General features: G+C 43.8%; 1 long non-coding RNA gene across 1 annotated transcript; it reads left to right on the top strand.

The window, feature by feature from the left end:
• The first annotated feature begins 1,511 nt into the window (after positions 1 to 1,511).
• LOC138154223 (uncharacterized) lies at positions 1,512 to 16,580 on the top strand. The gene is made up of 3 exons (XR_011166578.1): positions 1,512 to 2,228; positions 14,813 to 15,041; positions 16,326 to 16,580. It is a non-coding gene; the product is annotated as an uncharacterized lncRNA (long non-coding RNA).
• Positions 16,581 to 16,845: the final 265 nt, after the last annotated feature.

Below are 16,845 nucleotides of genomic sequence, written 5' to 3' on the forward strand. Positions count from 1 at the left end.
AGTTCGCGCAGTCACGGCTTCCCAACAATGTCATTGTGTGCGGGCGGCCGGCGACCACTGCACCAGCTGCTCAACTTTGCCCGAGCCCCCGGGGCCCACTCGCCCCGTCTGCCTTCCGGCTGCCTCCCTTCGTCTCGGCTCTCGGCTCTCCCGGCGGCGCCCTGCGGCGGAGAGACCCTAGCCTCCGGACGGAGCCCTGCGCGCTGAAGCACAGCGCTCCCCGGAGCCCGCGCGCCCCGGAGCACCGCGCGCCCCAGGCGGGTAAGCTTGTGCGTCCTCCCCCGCGGCGGGGTGGCCATCAGCTCTTGGCGGGGCTGCTTGGGCAAGTCCCCGGCTTCCTCGAGAGCCTTCACCTGGAGGAGGGAGCTGGCCATCCTGCTGTAGCTGGGTCCCCCGGCCTCTCCCCGAACCCCCTCCTCCTCTCGGTCCGAATTTGGGAGAGCCTGCGGGCAGTGGGGGATTGGTTTCCGAACCCGGAGAACTCTAAGGGACATCGGGTTCAATTCTGAGCCAGGTGACCTTGGGCCACTCATTAACCTCTCGAGTCCTTTTATTTCCCTTCCTCAGTAAAACGCTGGGACTGGTGACTTTACCTCTTTGGCCCCTTATGTTCTTACTTTTTTCTTTTCTTTGACTCAAGGCGGTTAGGGAAGGAGACAAGCATTCATTAGGCGCCCACTGTGTGTCAGGAATTGTACTGGGATTCCAAAGTCAGCCGTGGAGTAAATTTTATTTCTTTCCCGTGCGTCCATTAAACGTGCACAGTCGATCTGGGCTATACTACTACGATGACTACTGCTATTACTACTATTAGATGCGATTAATATTGCACATTAAGGTTTGCGAAGCTTTTGGGTAAACTGATTTTTTTAGAAATTTCCCTTCTAGACTACTGGGAAAATAAATAGTGAAAGCAGTTTTTAAAAAGGGAGCGAGAGAAAACTTGAGGTTTCTCTTCCCTCTCCCCTTTCCCTAGTGAAAAAAAAGGAGGCGGTGGAGCACTTTTGAAAACTTCAGGGTTTTTTTTTCTTTACGAGAATCTTGTTTCCTTCTTGCCGCCGTCGCTGTGCTAAGCTCCCGACGTGATGGGGAATCGGGGGAAGCTGGTGGTGTCTTATGCTTCAGCCCTTGTGTCTGGGGCTCCGGGCCAAGGCACTGGCCGCATTGGGTCGGGACTGGGGAGCTGCGGACGCTCGCTGCTTCACTTGGTAATGGACAGGAGGTAGGGACGCGCAGCGCCGGGGCTGGACCGGGAAGTCCAGGTGCTGGGAGGGTAGCAGGGAACCCGGTAGACGTAGGGCTTGGGCGTGCATCGCCTGCCTCCAGCTTGCCCACTGCGGGCTGCCAAACCGCTGGGACCGAGGGAAGAAAGATGAAGAGCTTGGAGAGCCTGGGAGCGGGCCAGGAGCCATGAGTGGGCTCAGCGGGGACCGGCCAGATCAATGGCTTGTGTCTTAACCTCCAGTTAAGGGGCTCGTGGTTTCGTGATGTAATTGCTGCAGTATTCTCCTCCGTCGCCAGTTTTGCTTTTTCCAATCACTAACAGAGTTGCGGGTTCCCTGCCTGCGCCAGTGACCCAGGGCTGAGGAATCCCTGCCTCCTTCCACTTTCACCAGCAGCCCCCCCACCCCATCCCTCTCCACTCCCTCCCTGATGCTTCTCCCCTTAGTGTGTCCAAGGAAGCTGCAGCCAGCCGCCACACCTTCCATCTGGGGCCGGGGCAAACCACGGTCTGAATTTCCCTGGCCTCCAGACAGCAGGCAGAAGGGCTCCCCTGCCCGCCTCGCATCGGGGCCTGGGAAGTGGGAGAGGAAATCTGATTTCTGAGACTGGGCTTGGGCTTGCCTGGGCTTGTCGAGGCCTCTCCCAGAGACTGGGCAGATCGGGGTGGATCTTAGAGGAGGGAACCAAATGGCTTGGCTGCCTGGGGCCCTGAGGCTCAGGGTGTCTGGGTGGGACGGGGAGAGAAAGAAAGGGGGAGGTTACCAGTCACTTTCCAAAGTATCCTTTGCAAAGGATCTGCGGAAAAGACTCCTGCTCACTATTTCTGCTACTTACAAACTTTGTATATGTTTTTCTCCCTCTGCATAAGCCACCTGGCTTAATGGGGATAAAGGAGAAAGCCCTGTACAAAAATTACCCGAAGCCTCTTGGCTTAAGGGACTCAGAATTAGGGAGACCTGGATTCGGAATCCTGCCCCACACTGGTGCTGGCTTTGTGACCCTGGGTAAGTCACTTACCTCCATCTGTAAAATGGATATGAGTGAGACCTTTGATAATTAGTGGGAGGGGGATCTTTGTGGGAATGAGGCAAATCTTGGAAGGCTGTTTTGAGAGAAGGGGAGTGGGTGCAGGGCTTGAAGTAGAGAATTGAGGCAGAAGGAATGATACAATAGGAAAACTCCTGGATTTGGCCAAGAAGACCTGGGTTCAGATTCAGGTTTTAATGGGCCAGCTGGGTGGTGCGGTGGTTAGAGCATGGGCCCTGGAGACATCAGAACCTGAGTTCCAGTGTGACCTAGGACACTTACTGGCTGTGTGACCCCAAATGCCTCCCCCAAATTCAGACTGTAGTCCTTCCTATGTCTGTAACCTTGGGCAAGTGGCTGGACTCTCTGGGCCTCATTTTCCTTATCTGTAAAATGATGGATTTAGATGAGAAGGGAGCTCTGATTTTCTTTCTAGCTCTAAATCTGCAATCCTATATCCTGGGTTCAAATTCTTCCTCTGACAATTCCTAGTTCTCTGATCATGGGCAGATTATTCAGCCTCTTTGTAATCTTGAATATTAACTAGCAGTGTGTGTGTGTGTGTGTGTGAGAACTGATTTGATCTTCACAACAATCCTGGGAGGTAGGTGTTATTGTCCCCATTTTACAAATGAGGCAGACAGAGGTAACTTTGTGATTCTAGGTTTCATTTCCACTGAAACAACTAATTCTAAAATGGCAGAGACAGTGTATCACATTAGAAGCCACCATGGCTTTGGGGCAGTAAAAGGTTGGACTTAGTGGCTCTGCCTGGGTGGTCTTGGACATTTCATTGGTCATTTCATCTCTCCGGGCTTCAGTTTCCCCATCTGTAAAATGAGGAGGTGGGCAGGATAATCCCTTCTCCTTCTTAGTCTGTGATCCCCAGTTGCAGATCAAGGGGGAGGCAGTTTCTTTTCTGGGAGTTCCATACACCAGTACTGTCACTTGATTGTACCCTAAATACCATGATGAAGATAGTATAGACTCAGAGCTATATGAAGAATTCCCAGCCCTGCTGTTCTTTTATTGAACAATCTCTAAGGAGTTGGAGTTCCCGGGTTTTGTTTTTAGTTTTGCCCAGTTTATGGTATTTTTTTTCTCATCCCCAGTGACCTCTGTAAATTTCATCCTATGGCACAATTTTCTGTCCAGTTGGTATTCCGTGGCACAAAATAGAAGGGACTGTAGGGGAACAGTGGGTAGCTGAGACATGTCCTGCCTGCCTTCAGGATGAATGTGGATGGAAAAGGCTGGAGGTTCTGCCATCTTGGTCCAGTCATTGGCAGGAGGATCTGAAGGGAGGGGGGATGTGGGTTTGAGAGGATCTGGGCTGACCCTGGATGCCCTGGCTGAGGGCACTCTGGACCCTGGCTGGGAAGCCAAGAGGCAATCGATGGGAGAATTGTGTCCTGGCTGATCTTTCTATGACCCTCTTTGCTGCTGCCCTAATAAGTGGCCTCAAGTGTGCTAAAGGTGGAGGAAGCAGGGAAGGGGAAATCTGCTTTTGTCAAATAGAATTGTTTTTTTTTTAATGTCTAAAAAAGAAAAGGAAAAAAAAAAGAAGCAGGGGACCCTGAGAAGGGACAAACTGATCCTGGTCAGGAACTAAAGAAATGGAAGCTCTCATGTTTGCTGATCAAAGTAGGATTCGATCTGGCCTGTGAGTAGCCTAGGCAAGATAGGGACATCTCAGCATTAATTGTATTTTTTTTTAAGGGTGACATTGACACATTATTCAGCATCAAATATAGCCCAATTTTCTCCTTTAAAAATGTTTTTTGGGGGAGGCTAGGTGGCACAGTGAATAAAGCACCAGCCCTGAAGTCAGGAGGACCTGAGTTCAAATGCAGCTTCAGACACTTAACACTTACTAGCTGTGTGACCTTGGGCAAGTCACTTAACCCCAATTGCCCTCCCCTCCCCCTCCAAAAAGAAAAAAAGAAAAAATTTATTTTTTTAAGTTACAAACTGAGCCATCAAAACAAAAGCAGATAAAAAACATAAGTGATGAATTTCTTATCCCTCGACAAAACATTTATTTTTAAAAATTTATTAATTTTTAGTTTTCGTCATTTCCTTTTATAAGATTTTGAGTTCTAAATTTCCCCCCTTCCTCTACTCCCCTTTCCCCAAGACTGCATGTAATCTGATGTAGTCTATGCACAACAAATCATTTATTGAACACCTATTAGGTGCCAGGCACTCAGCTCAAACAAAAAGTTTTTCTTTTCTTTTTAAAAAATATTTATTTAGCATTTTATTTCCCCCCAATTATATGTGAAAACAATTTTTAGCATTCATTTTTAAAATTTTGAGTTCCAAATTCTCTCCCTCCCTCTCCACCCCTCTCATTGAGAAGGCAAGCAATTTGATATAGGTTATACATATGTAGTCATGCAAAACATTTCCATATTAGTCATATTGTAAAAGAAAACAGACCAAAAAAAACTCTCAAGAAAAATAAAGTAAAAAAAAAAAAGCATGCTTCCATCTGTATTCTGACACCACCAGTTCTTTCTCTGGGGCTGGATAGCATTTTGCATCATAACTCCCTCAGAGTTGTCTTGGATTGCTGAGAATAGCTAAGTCATTCATAACTGTTCATCCTACAAAATTGCTATTACTGTGTACGATGTTTCCCTGTCTCTACTCACTTCACTCTGTATCCGTTCATGTAAATCCCTATAGTTTTCTCTGAGAGCATCCTGCTCCTCACTCTCTATAGCACAATAGTATTCCATCACAATTGCATAACACAACTTGTTCAGCCATTCCCCAATTGATGGACATCCCCTCAATTTCCAACTCCTTGCCATCAGAAAAGAGCTGCTATAAATATTTTTGTATGTATAGATCCTTTTCCTTTTTTGTTTTTATCTCTTTGGGATACAGACCTAGTAGTGGTATTGCTAGGTCAAAGGGCATGCATGGTTTCATAGCAACCTGGACATAGTTCCAAATTGCTCTACAGAATAGTTTAATCAGTTCACAATTCTACCAGCAGTGAACTAATGTCTCAATTTTTCCATATCCATTCCAATGTTAGTCACCCTCCCCCTTTGTCTTATGAGCCAATACAATAGGTTCAAGGTTGCACCTCAGAATTTTTAAATTTGCATTTCTCTAATCAATAGTGAATCAGCATTTTTCATATGGCTATAGCTTTTTTTAAAGGAGTTGAGTAGAATTTTATTTTAATTTCTTTTTTTTTTTTAGTTTTCAACATTTTTTCTTCCTCCATCCCTTCCCCATTCCCCAAGATGGCATACAGTCTGATATAGGCTATACATGTACAATCCTAGTAGACATATTTCCACATTAGTCATGTTGTGAAGGAAGAATCAGAACAAAAGGGAAAAACCATGAGAAAGAGAAAAAGAAAAAAAAGAGACAATAGTATGCTTCAATCTGCATTCAGATTCCATAGTTCTTTTTCTGGATGTGGATGGCATTTTCCATCTATAGATAGCTTTGATTACTTCATCTGAAAACTGACTGTTCATATCCTTTGATCATTTATCATTTGGGGAATGATTCTCATTTTTATAAATTTGACCCAGTTCTCTACAGATTTGAGAAATGAGACCTTTGTCAGAGAAAAGTGGCTTCAAAAAAATTTTCACAGTTATGAATGCTATTTCCCTCCCAACCTATCCTCTCCATTCACTTTATTCTATTCTGTCTTTAACCCTGTCCCTCCTCAGAAGTGTTTTGCTTCTGACTACCACCTCCCCAATCTGCCCTCCTTTCTGTCACCACCCCATTCTCTTATTCCCTTCCCCTCCTACTTTCCTGTAGGGTAAAATAGAGTTCTATGCCCAACTGAGTGTGTCTTTCCTCTTTGGACCAATTCCAATGAGAGTAAGGTTCAAGCATTCCCTACTACTTCCCCCAGTTTCCCCTGTGCTATAAGCTTTTTCTTGCCTCTTTTATGTGAGATAATTTACCCCATTCTACCTCTCCCTTTCCCCTTTTCCCAGGGCATTCCTCATTCTTACCCCTTAATTTTGTTTTTTAAATATTTATATTTATATTCAACTAATACCTGTGCCCTCTGTCTATATGTACTCCTAACTGCCCTAATGAGAAATTTCTTTTGAGTTACAAGTATCATCTTCCCATGTAGGAATATAAACAGTTTAACTTTATTAAGTACCTTATGATTTCCCTTTTCTGTTTACCTTTTTATGCTTCTCTTAAGTCTATTTGAAAGTCAAATTTCCTATTCAGTTCTGGTCTTTTCTTCAAGAATGCTTGGAAGTCCTCTATCTCACTGAATATCCATTTTTCCCTCTGAAGAATTAATTTTGCAGAATAGGTGATCTTGGTTATAACCCTAGCTCCTTTGCCCTCCAGAATATCATATTCTAAGCCCTCGGATCCTTTAATATAGAAGTTGCTAAATCTTGTATTATCCTGACTGTGGCTCCATGATACTTGAATTGTTTCTTTCTGGCTGCTTGCAACATTTTCTCCTTTGACCTGGAAGTTCTGGAATTTGGGTATAATATTCCTGGGAGTTTTCATTTTGGGGTCTCTTTCAGGAAGTGATCAGTAGATTCTTTCAGTTTCCATTTTTCTCTCTGGTTCTAGAATGATGATGTCTAGGCTCTTTTTCTGATCCTGGCTTTCTGGTAGTCCAATAATTTTTAAATTATCTCTCCTGGATCTGTTTTCCAGGTCAGTTTTTTTTCATTGAGATATTTCACAGTCTTCTATTTTTTCATTCTTTTGGTTTTGCTTTATTGTTTCTTGATTTCTCATAAAGTCATTAGCTTCCATTTGCTCAATTCTATTTTTTAAGGAATTATTTTCTTCAGTGAGTTTTTGTACCTCCTTTTTCATTTGGCCATTTCCATTTTTTAGGGAGTTTTTTTCTTCAGTGAATTTTTGTGCCTCTTTTTCCATTTGACCAGTTCTGCTTTTTAAGGCATTCTTCTCATTGAATTTTTGGACCTCTTTTGCCATTGGCCTAGTCTATTTTTTAAGGTTTTATTTTCTTCCAGATTGTTTTCTGTCTCCTTTACCAACCTATTGACTTTTTTTTATTATTTTCTTACATCACTCTTACTTCTCTTCCCAGTTTTTCCTCTGCCTCTCTTACTTGATTTTTAAAATCCACTTCAAGCTCTTCCGTGACCCAAGGCCAATCATATTTTTCTTTATGGCTTTGGATGCAGGAGTTTTGACTTTGTTGTCTTCTTCTGAGTATGTGTTTTGATCTTCCTTGTTACCATAATAACTATCTTATGGTCAGATTTTTTTCTGTAGTTTGCTTATTTTTCCAGCCAATTTTTTGATTTTTTAACTCTTTGCTAAAGTGGGACTCTGCTTCCAGAATAGAGGGCTCACTGTCCCAAGCTTCAGGGTTTTTTTGTGCAGCTATTTTCAGAGATACTGCTAGGGATTTGTAAGATTTTCACTTTTCCAAGGTGGTAAGATCTAAGAAAAGGTATGTTTACTGCTTTCCTGACCTGTGCTCTGGAATCTGAGTGACCACAAGCAATCTTTCCCTATAACTGTGCTGAGAGTCCCACTCCCCTGTGGCCACAAGCCCTATGCTAGTGCTCCCTCTCTCCCTGGAACTATCAGCCAGGACTTTGAACTGGGTCCAAGAATGGGCAAAGCAACAGAGTCCTTCCTCAGTGCTAGCAAAGAGACCCCCATAATCTCTTCTGACCAGTTGACTAACCCCCTTAGTGTCTGTGGAAGCAGCTGCTACCATTACTGATTCCATGGCTCGAAGGGCCTACTCCTGGTTTGCTGGGGCCTGGTCTGTGCTAGAGCCAGATCTGCTTCGGCATGGCCTGTACTGGACTGCACTCCACTCTTGCCCAGGTGTTACAGACCTTTCCTGCCAACCTTCTAAGTTTTCTTTATCTGGAAAATTATTTCACCCTGTCCTTTTGTGGGTTCTGCTACTCACGAATTTGTTTTAGGGCATTATTTAAAGGTGTTCTGAGAGGTTTTAGGGAGAGCTCAGGCGAGTCCCTTGCCTTTTCTCTGCCATCTTGCTCCACCTCCCCAACAAGTTAATAATCATTTATTAAGGACTTGCTATGTGCAAGACTCTCAGCTCAGTCAAAAAAGCCAATAAACATTTATTAAACACCTACTGTGTGTCAAGCACTGGGCTAAGTGCTGGAGATACAGAGAAAGGTAAAAGAGAGTCCCCGTTCTCAAGGAGCTCCCAGTCTAATGGGGAAGGCAACATGCAAATAATTATGTACAAATAAGATATAGACGGGACCAAATGAGGATAATCAATAGAGAGTAGGTCCTAGAATTGGGAGGGCTCAGGGGAGAAGCTGGGGAGACACATAAAAGGGAGACAAGGCAGGAGCTAATATTCTCCTCCCTCGGGTTCTGCTGTTTATAAGCTTTGTGAACCTGGGCAATTCTCTTCTGTCTCTGAGCCTATTTCCAGTAAAATGAGGGGCCTCTGAGCATCTAGATGGCCCCCAAGACCCCATCTGACTCTTAAATCTATGAGGATCATCATAATAGCTAACATTTCATAGTGCTTTAAGTTTGCAAAACATTTTATAAGCCTCCCAACAACTCTGGGATGGAGGTGCAGTTATTATCCCTACTTTACGGATGAGGAAACTGAGGCAAGTGACATGTCCAGGGTCAAACAGCTAGTAAGAGTCTGAGGTCACATTTTAACTCAGGTCTTCCTGAGCTCTGTGCCCCATAGTGATCTACTGAATTACATGGTGAGTACATAATTTGGTCTGTGTGTATTCAATATGTCACTTGGCGTTTCTTTATAGAGGTTTTTCCATATTTCCTTACAAATGTGTGCTCTGTATATTGGGTTGTCCTTTTCTGTGTGTTTTGTGAGGCTCAGAAATATTTGTTTATGTTAAAAATGTAAGTTGCTTGAGGGTAGGGACTGTGTTATGTAAGGACATGCCTTATGCATGATCAGGATTTGGAATTTGTGATAATTTCCATGTTGGGCACCTTTGTGGCAAAGTGATTAGAGCATTGAGCCTGGAGTTATCTCTTCCTGAGTTCAAATCTGGCCTCAGACACTTCCCAGCTGTGTGACCCTGGGCAAGTCACTTAACCTTGTTTGTCTCAGTTTCCTCATCTGTAAAATGAGCTAGAGAAGGAAATGGTGAACCATTCCAGAATCTCTGCCAAGAGAATTCCAAAGGAGGTCACAAAGAGTTAGATACGACTCAAACAACTGAAAAAACAACAATTGTGTATCTGTGTGTCTGGTTTGTGCCTTTCTTCTTGCCGGTCATCTCCCATGTTGAACTGTGAACTCTTCGGTGGCAAAGCCTATGTGGTTTGCCTTTCCTTGTAGCCCTGGGTACTTAGCACAGTACTTAGCCTGCCTCCCTCTGCCAATGAAGAATCTCTAACGTCTCCTCGTAGTTACTCGAGGCTATATGTAGCGTAATGTAATATTGTATCTATGGCATAATATGTATATAGTATATAAGATGTACACAGTATCCTGTACTATAGTATAACAACACTATAGAGTTTTAAGGCTTGCAAATTCCCTTACACATTTTATCCTTGCCTCAACACTGGGAGGTAAGGGCTATTATTATTTTCATTTTTATAGGTAAGGAAAATGAGGCTGACAGAGAGAGGCTGAGCAATTTGCCCAGGGTCACATAGCTAGTAAGTGACTGAGGCAGAATTTGAACTCAGGTTTTCCTGATTCTTAGCACAGTGTGTGTATGTGTGTGTGTATGTGTGTGTGTGTGACACATAGTAGACCACTGAGAAATGCTTGTCGAATTTGATTGAAAAGCTCAGCTCAAATACTACCTCTTCCATGAGTCCTCCCTGATTCCCCCAACTATTAGTGCCCCCAAATCACTTTGTGATTTCCAATGAGATGACATGTAAGGGTTTTTCAACTGTTGAAGTGCTCTATAAATGTGAGCTGTTATTATATTTTATTTGAACTTAAACATATGCATGCTGCTTTCACGATAGAATACACTCTCTTAGAGGAAAGGGAGAGGCTTTCTTTATTGTCTCTGTATCCTCAAAGACTAGTATAGTCCTTGGCACAGTTGGGGTGGGAAGGTACCAATGCGGATCATTACCAGTTCTTCCACTTGGAGACTTCTCCATATGCTCGGACCATTAAAAGGTCAAGTTCACAGGCTACTATAGGAGTCTCAGAGGTCACACAGGTGCACAGGAATAGAAACTAGCTTTGTACCTGGGACTTCACATCCTAAGCTAGGCCTTTTCCCAGTGAGTCATTTAAGGCCTGGGCCCAGGCCATATGATGTATCAGAACCAGCCCTTGAACCAGGATCTTTCTAGATGCCAGGGCTGGATCTCTGTCTACAGTGACATACTGCCTCCAGCTTGGCACTCGGGAGGTGCTTAATCCAAGCTTCTTAACTGATTGATTCCTGGGCTCAAAGATAATAAGTTACAGCTCCTGCCCTTTAGGCATTATTATAGGATCATAGCTGAGTTAATTTTTAATGACTGATCTCCTTTCTTTGCTGGTTCTTTACCATATTCCAGTCCAATCTTCCATTGTTACATGTTTTCTTTTTTTTTGGGGGGGGGGGAAGGAGGGCAATAGGAGTTAAGTGACTTGCCCAAGGTCACATGGCTAGTTTTTGTGTTAAGTGTCTGAGGCCGGATTTGAACTCTGGTCCTCCTGACTCCAGGGCTCTATTCACTGCACCACCTAGCTGCCCCTACATGTTTTCTTAAAATACATTTTCTTAAAATTTCTTAAAATACATTTTTAAAATATATTGGCAGCCAGGTAGCTCAGCGAGTAAGAGCACCGGCTCCAATATTGGGATGACCTGGATCAAATCGGGGTTCAGATACTCAGCACCACACCCAGAAATAACTGGCCGTGTAACCTTGAGCAAGTTACTTAACCCTGATTGCTTAAAAAAAAAATACATTTTTCTCATATCTTGTTCTTACTATTGGATGTGTTCTTTTAATCTTTTGTAGTCACTCCCTGAGGAAGTGGTGGTAATAGTGGAGGATTAGATATACAAACAATAGTTTAGCATCATAGAACTGAGGTTTCAAATTTAATCTCTGCCACAAACTCTCCAGGCCTTGGTTCCCTTGTCTGCCAAATGAGAGGGGGTTTGGAAGGCATGTTGGATCTGGAATTAGGGGCCTTAGGTTCAAATTTAAACTTACCACTTATTTCTTAGGTAACCTTGGATTCAGCCTCAGTTTCCTCATCTGCCAAGATGGTGTAAGACCAGTTTGGCCTCCAAGGATTTACTATCCTGTGGCTCCAGTTCCAGCTGTCTGGCTGCTCCCTTCTTAAAAGAGAAGGGACCAAAGCCTTGGGAGCATGATACCCACATTTTAAGGGCCAGATGGAGCTCTTGGAAGAAACAGGAGATTTGTCTTACTCTTAGACCCGTGGAAAGATAGATGCAAGGCCAGAGAGATTATTTTGAGACAGGGCAGAGGGTAGATAAGGGAGATATCCCAGGCTGGACTGGGTCATCTTGATGTTTTCCCTGTCAGGCTCTTAGTGGATGACTTCACCCCAACTTTGAGGCATATAGGCCCCAGGCCAATAGAATAATAATAAGGGTGCCTGGAATGTTTAACACCACAGACAGAAGGCCTGATTTAGCCTCATAACATTCCTATGAAGTAAGAGAAAAGGCAGGGGATTCTTCTCTCCATTTTTCATTTGGGGAAAATGAGGCTCAAGACTGGGTATGTGACATCTCTTTAAAAGGTGATATTTAGGCAATGCCAGGAATGGATTTTTTTGTCTCCTTACTCCAGGTAACAACTTGGTTCAGCTAAGTGTCTTTGGGCTGAGGTTTGCTTCAGTGATAGGAGTAATCTGTTTGTATTAGGGGAGATGAGCCATGATGAGGGTGGGGCACGGGGACTTTGTCTCGGGGTTACCAACATCTAGGGACGCACTTCTTCCTCAGGGAAAAGCTTCCCCCATTACACAGTTCACATCCTGGCTCCTGCCCGGTTCCCTCCCCCCTTCCATAGCTCTACTTCTACTTCTAGGGTACCCTCATTGTGGGACTTCTCCCTGTGATCCCCACGAGGTCATAAATTCCAAGTCTCTTTGGGGAATGAGGTGCCTCCCCGTCAGTCAGCAACTGTTTTGTCCCATGGGAAAGTCTTCCTAGTTTGGGCTCTGATGATAGGGCCGATCTCAAAACAGGTGTCTTGGATGAGATGCTTGTCTCAAAAACGATGTATTGACCTGCTCTTAAACTTCTCATGTAGTATTTCTAGAATGCTTTACGTAGATTATCGAATTTTGTATATATTTGTTTGCACATTATCCCCCCTATTGGATTATAAGCTCCTTGAAGGCAGGGACTGTCTTTTATTTTTTTTTAACCCCTGCATTTAGCACAGTGCCTGATACAATAGTGATATTAGCCAGGTGACTCAGTGAATAGAATCGGGAAGATTCATCTTTGGGAGTTCAAATCCAGCCTCACTCTTTCTAGCTTTGTGACCCTGGGCAAGTCACTTCACCCTGTTTCATTAACCTCATCTGTAAAATGAGCTGGAGGAGATGATGAACCATTCCAGTATCTTTACCAAGAAAATCCCATGGGGTCCTTAGCACGTGACTGGAATGACTGAACAACAGTTGATATATAGTAGGTGCTTAATAAATTTATAATTAATGATAACAAATTAATAACTGTTGATTCATTCCTACAATAATCCTAGAAGGAAGATGGTTGATGTTGTTTTTCAGTCATTTATCGTTTCAAACTCTTTATGACCCTTTATGGGGTTTTCTTGGCAAAGATACTGGAGTGGTTTGCCATTTCCTTCTCCAGCTCATTTGACAGATGAGGAAACTGAGGCAAAACATGCTTAAATGACTTGCTCAGAGTCACTCAGGTAGTATGCGTCTGAGGCAGGATTTTATATTAGGTCTTCCAAGTTGTTGTTCATTCTTTATTCTTGAAGAGAACTGATGACATCACAAGGCTAATGTCTTGACTTGAGTGAGAATTGGATTTAAGCGAGACAGAGCTGGGCAGAATAAGTCTCTCTTTCTCCGCCAGAGAAGTCCAGTGGCAAGACAGAAGTCAAGATGATTGGGAATGGCCCAGGATGCAGTGGGTGGTGACATTGGCCTTTCTGAGTTAAGGTCTTTCCCAGTTTATCTTTGGCCATTTAAGTGACCGAGGACTAGATGAGAATTGAGACAAAAGATGGTCTAAGGTCTTCCTAACTCCAGGCCCCAGGTCATAGGGTGCTAGAGGACAAAGTCCCGGATTTCAGATCTGCCAGAGATCAGTGTTTGAATCCTGCCCCTCGAAGTTCCCAGCACAGTGATTCCAAGAAAAATTACTTAACACTTCTTAATTCCGGTGCCTTCCCTGGGTTAATTATCTCCTATTTATTGTGGACCTTGCTTTACATAGATTTCTTTACATATTATCTCCCCTAAATTGTAAGCTTCTTGAGTGCAGGGATTGTCATTTGCCTTCTGCCTCTTTTTGTATCCCCAGGTTTTACACAAGGCCTGGCATAGTAGGTGCTTAGTACTTGTTAATTGAATTAACCTCTTTAAGCCTCAGTTTCCTCATCTGGGAAATGCAAATAATGGTACCCTCCTCCCACTTTATAAACCTTGCATCCTGTGCATATTGTGATTTTAATCCCATTAAACCTAGTAAGCATTTATTAAACTCCCACTGTTTGCTGGACATCATGCTGAGGGTGAAAAACAGCCCTAGTCCTGAAGGAATTTACATTCTGATGGGTCTGGGATTCTTAAGGATGAGGAGGGGAAGGTATCTGGAGAAACATCCCCAGGCTTAAAGAAATCTTAGCACAAATCTGCTAAAGAGGCCTCAAAATAGAAGGGTTTGGAATCTGAATCTCCACAGTGTCTTCCACCTCTCTGCCCACCCCGCCCCCCCCCCCCCCCCCGTTCCTGGCATGGTTAGCTTTAGGAATTGGGGAAGGACATAGCATTTGGTGAAAGGCACTGGGTTAGCACTGATCACAGTCATAGCTGGAAATATGGGGAAATGGGGCCCATTTTTGTAACAAAGAGAAACTGTAAAGTCTAAACACCTGATAAGGTGATAGAAGACAACTCCTAATCACTGCCCTGCCCCTCTCTGCCAGGAGGAGGAAAGTGGGTTCCCAGATCTATTCCCTGGAACCATTACTGGGTTTTCATTTACTCTGAGGAACTTTCTTTTCACTCTTTTCATTTACCTGTTGGAGGCCTCTTGTCTATTGTTTTGGGATTCTGTTTATTTTACTCTGCATCAAGTCTCAGGGAGGGGATTATAGACAGCCATGGCATCAGGCCCTTCCTACCCTGCTTCTCGGCCTCACTGAAAGGTTGGGGATAAGGGAGGCCAGACAAAGGGTATGGGGCTGAAGCCAAGGAAATCCGCTGACTCTCTGTTTCCAGATATTTCAGTTGACATATAATTTCTCCAAGATTGTGGGACTAGTGGGGTGCCCTGATTCTCTTCTCTCCGTTTCCACTGCAAGGGCTTCCTCCCTGTCTTTTCCTTTCCCATTTTCTGGTTTTTTAACCATTAATTTTCCCTGTTAGGTCTCAGAGAGAACATCGCCTTCCAGCCCTTGGCAAAGGAAAAGCTGATGCCTTCCAGTTGGAGAGGAGAGATGGGAATGGGCCCAAATCTAGTGGGCACCAGAGAGAAGAGGCCAGCTGCTGACCCAGAGGAGCTCGACCTTGTGTGGGCATTTGGAGGAGAAACAATGACCTGTCACCATGTGTGGACTTAGACCCCCTTCTGCTAATCACCAGTCTCTTGCAGAAGGTGAGTGTAAATGACTAAGCCAAGAGGGAAGAAAGTTGGTTATCTGAGTTCTCTGATTAACCAAAACCATCTCATCTAGCTGAAAGATTAAAATTGGATCCAAACCCTTAGGCCCTAGGACTTTGTATTCATTTAGAGGCAAGAAAGTAAGGAATCCTTTTTTTTTTAAATAGAATCAGAAACAGATAATTCAAATAACATTGAATTTTAAATCTACCATTCATTCAGTTAACATTTTTAATCATGAAGGCACACAGAGCTGGTAGGGGTTCAGGCCACCTAGTTGGTGGCTTATTGATTGAACCCCTTATTTTACAAATCAGGAAATAGAGGCCCATAGAGGTCATGGGAAAGGACTTCTAAAGCCATCCAGTCCAGTACTGTTATTTTATGGATAAGGAAACTGAGGCCCAGGGAGGTCACAGCATCCATCATAAAATTGTTTAGAGCTGGGAGCCTTAGACACTACTAGATGCACAGAGGGGATTTGTAAACTGAGGCACAGAGGGGATTTGTCCAGGGTAGCATGAGTCCTCTGACTTCTGATCTATCATTGTGCTTACTGTACTGAAGGACAGTAAAAGAGACGATTGTAAAAAATAATAACAGTAGCCAGCATTTATTGAATGTTTTCAGGTTTATAAAATGCTTTACAAAAATGACCTCACTTGATCCTTACAATAACCCTGCAAAGTAGGTGGCTGTTGTTAATCCCCATTTTGTAGGCAAAGAGAGGCTAAGTGACTTGTCCAGGGTCACGCAACTAATGTGTCTGAGGGAGAATTTGAACTCAGGTATCCCTGACTCCAGGCACAGAACTCTATCTACTTCACCACCTAGCTGCTTCTCAAAATATTAATAATAAGAGATGGAAAAAAATGAGAACATGATAATAGTAGCTGGCATTTCCACAGCGTGTTGAGTTTACCAGGTGCTTAATACAGATTTCTTTTGAGCCTTTGAGGGAAGGAAGGGCTATCACTCCTGGTATCCCCATTTTAGAGATGGGAAAGCTGAGGCTCTCTGAAGTTAAGTGTCTTCCCCAAGGTCACCCAGAGCCTGAGTTTTAGAGGTATGGTTTAAGAGAACTTATTATTTTGCAGCATCATAGCTTTAGATGTGGAAGGGACTTTGGAGGTCTAGTTCATCCCCTCATTTTACAGGTGAGGAAATTGAGGCCCAGTGAGGGGAAGGGACTGGCACAAGGGCACAAGTAGCAGGTGGTAGAGACTTGAATTCATGTCCTCTGATTCATGATTATTCATGTTCTTTCCTCTAAACCAGGGTTGGAGAATCTGCAGCTGCAATGCCACATGTGGCCCTCTAGGTCCTCGAGTCCTCAATCCAAATGGCTTCAGTGAAAGGGTCATGCTTGAGGATGTAGAAGGCCACATGTAGACTTGAAGTCATTGGTTCCCCACCCCTACCTAAACCCTGTTACCCCCTGTACCCTTCAAAATCTCATACAACATGCACATTAGAAATAATTTTAACTACTTTACAGGCTTTTCCTGGGCAATAAATAGTTTGTTAGCAAATTATTATTGTTAGTCTGTGTGTGGTTTACCTTTCGTTCTCTAAGAGGACCATGACATCAGGGAGGTGATGCCATGACTTGCAAGGGAATTGGATTCAAGTGAGGAAGGACTGTGCAAAGTCACCAGCCTCACTTTTGCCTCCAGAGTCATCTGGGTACAGTGGCCAGATATAGTTCAGGATGAATGGGGATGGTTCAGGATGCAGTGGGGGACCTTGACCTTTTTAAACTAAAGTCTTTTCAAGTTCTTACTTTGAGTGAGGCAAC

This window comes from Petaurus breviceps, unplaced genomic scaffold (assembly GCF_028583685.1).
Source record: "Petaurus breviceps papuanus isolate PSGF00001 unplaced genomic scaffold, PetGlider_PUasm1.0 91041, whole genome shotgun sequence".
Taxonomy (NCBI): Eukaryota; Metazoa; Chordata; class Mammalia; order Diprotodontia; family Petauridae; genus Petaurus; species Petaurus breviceps.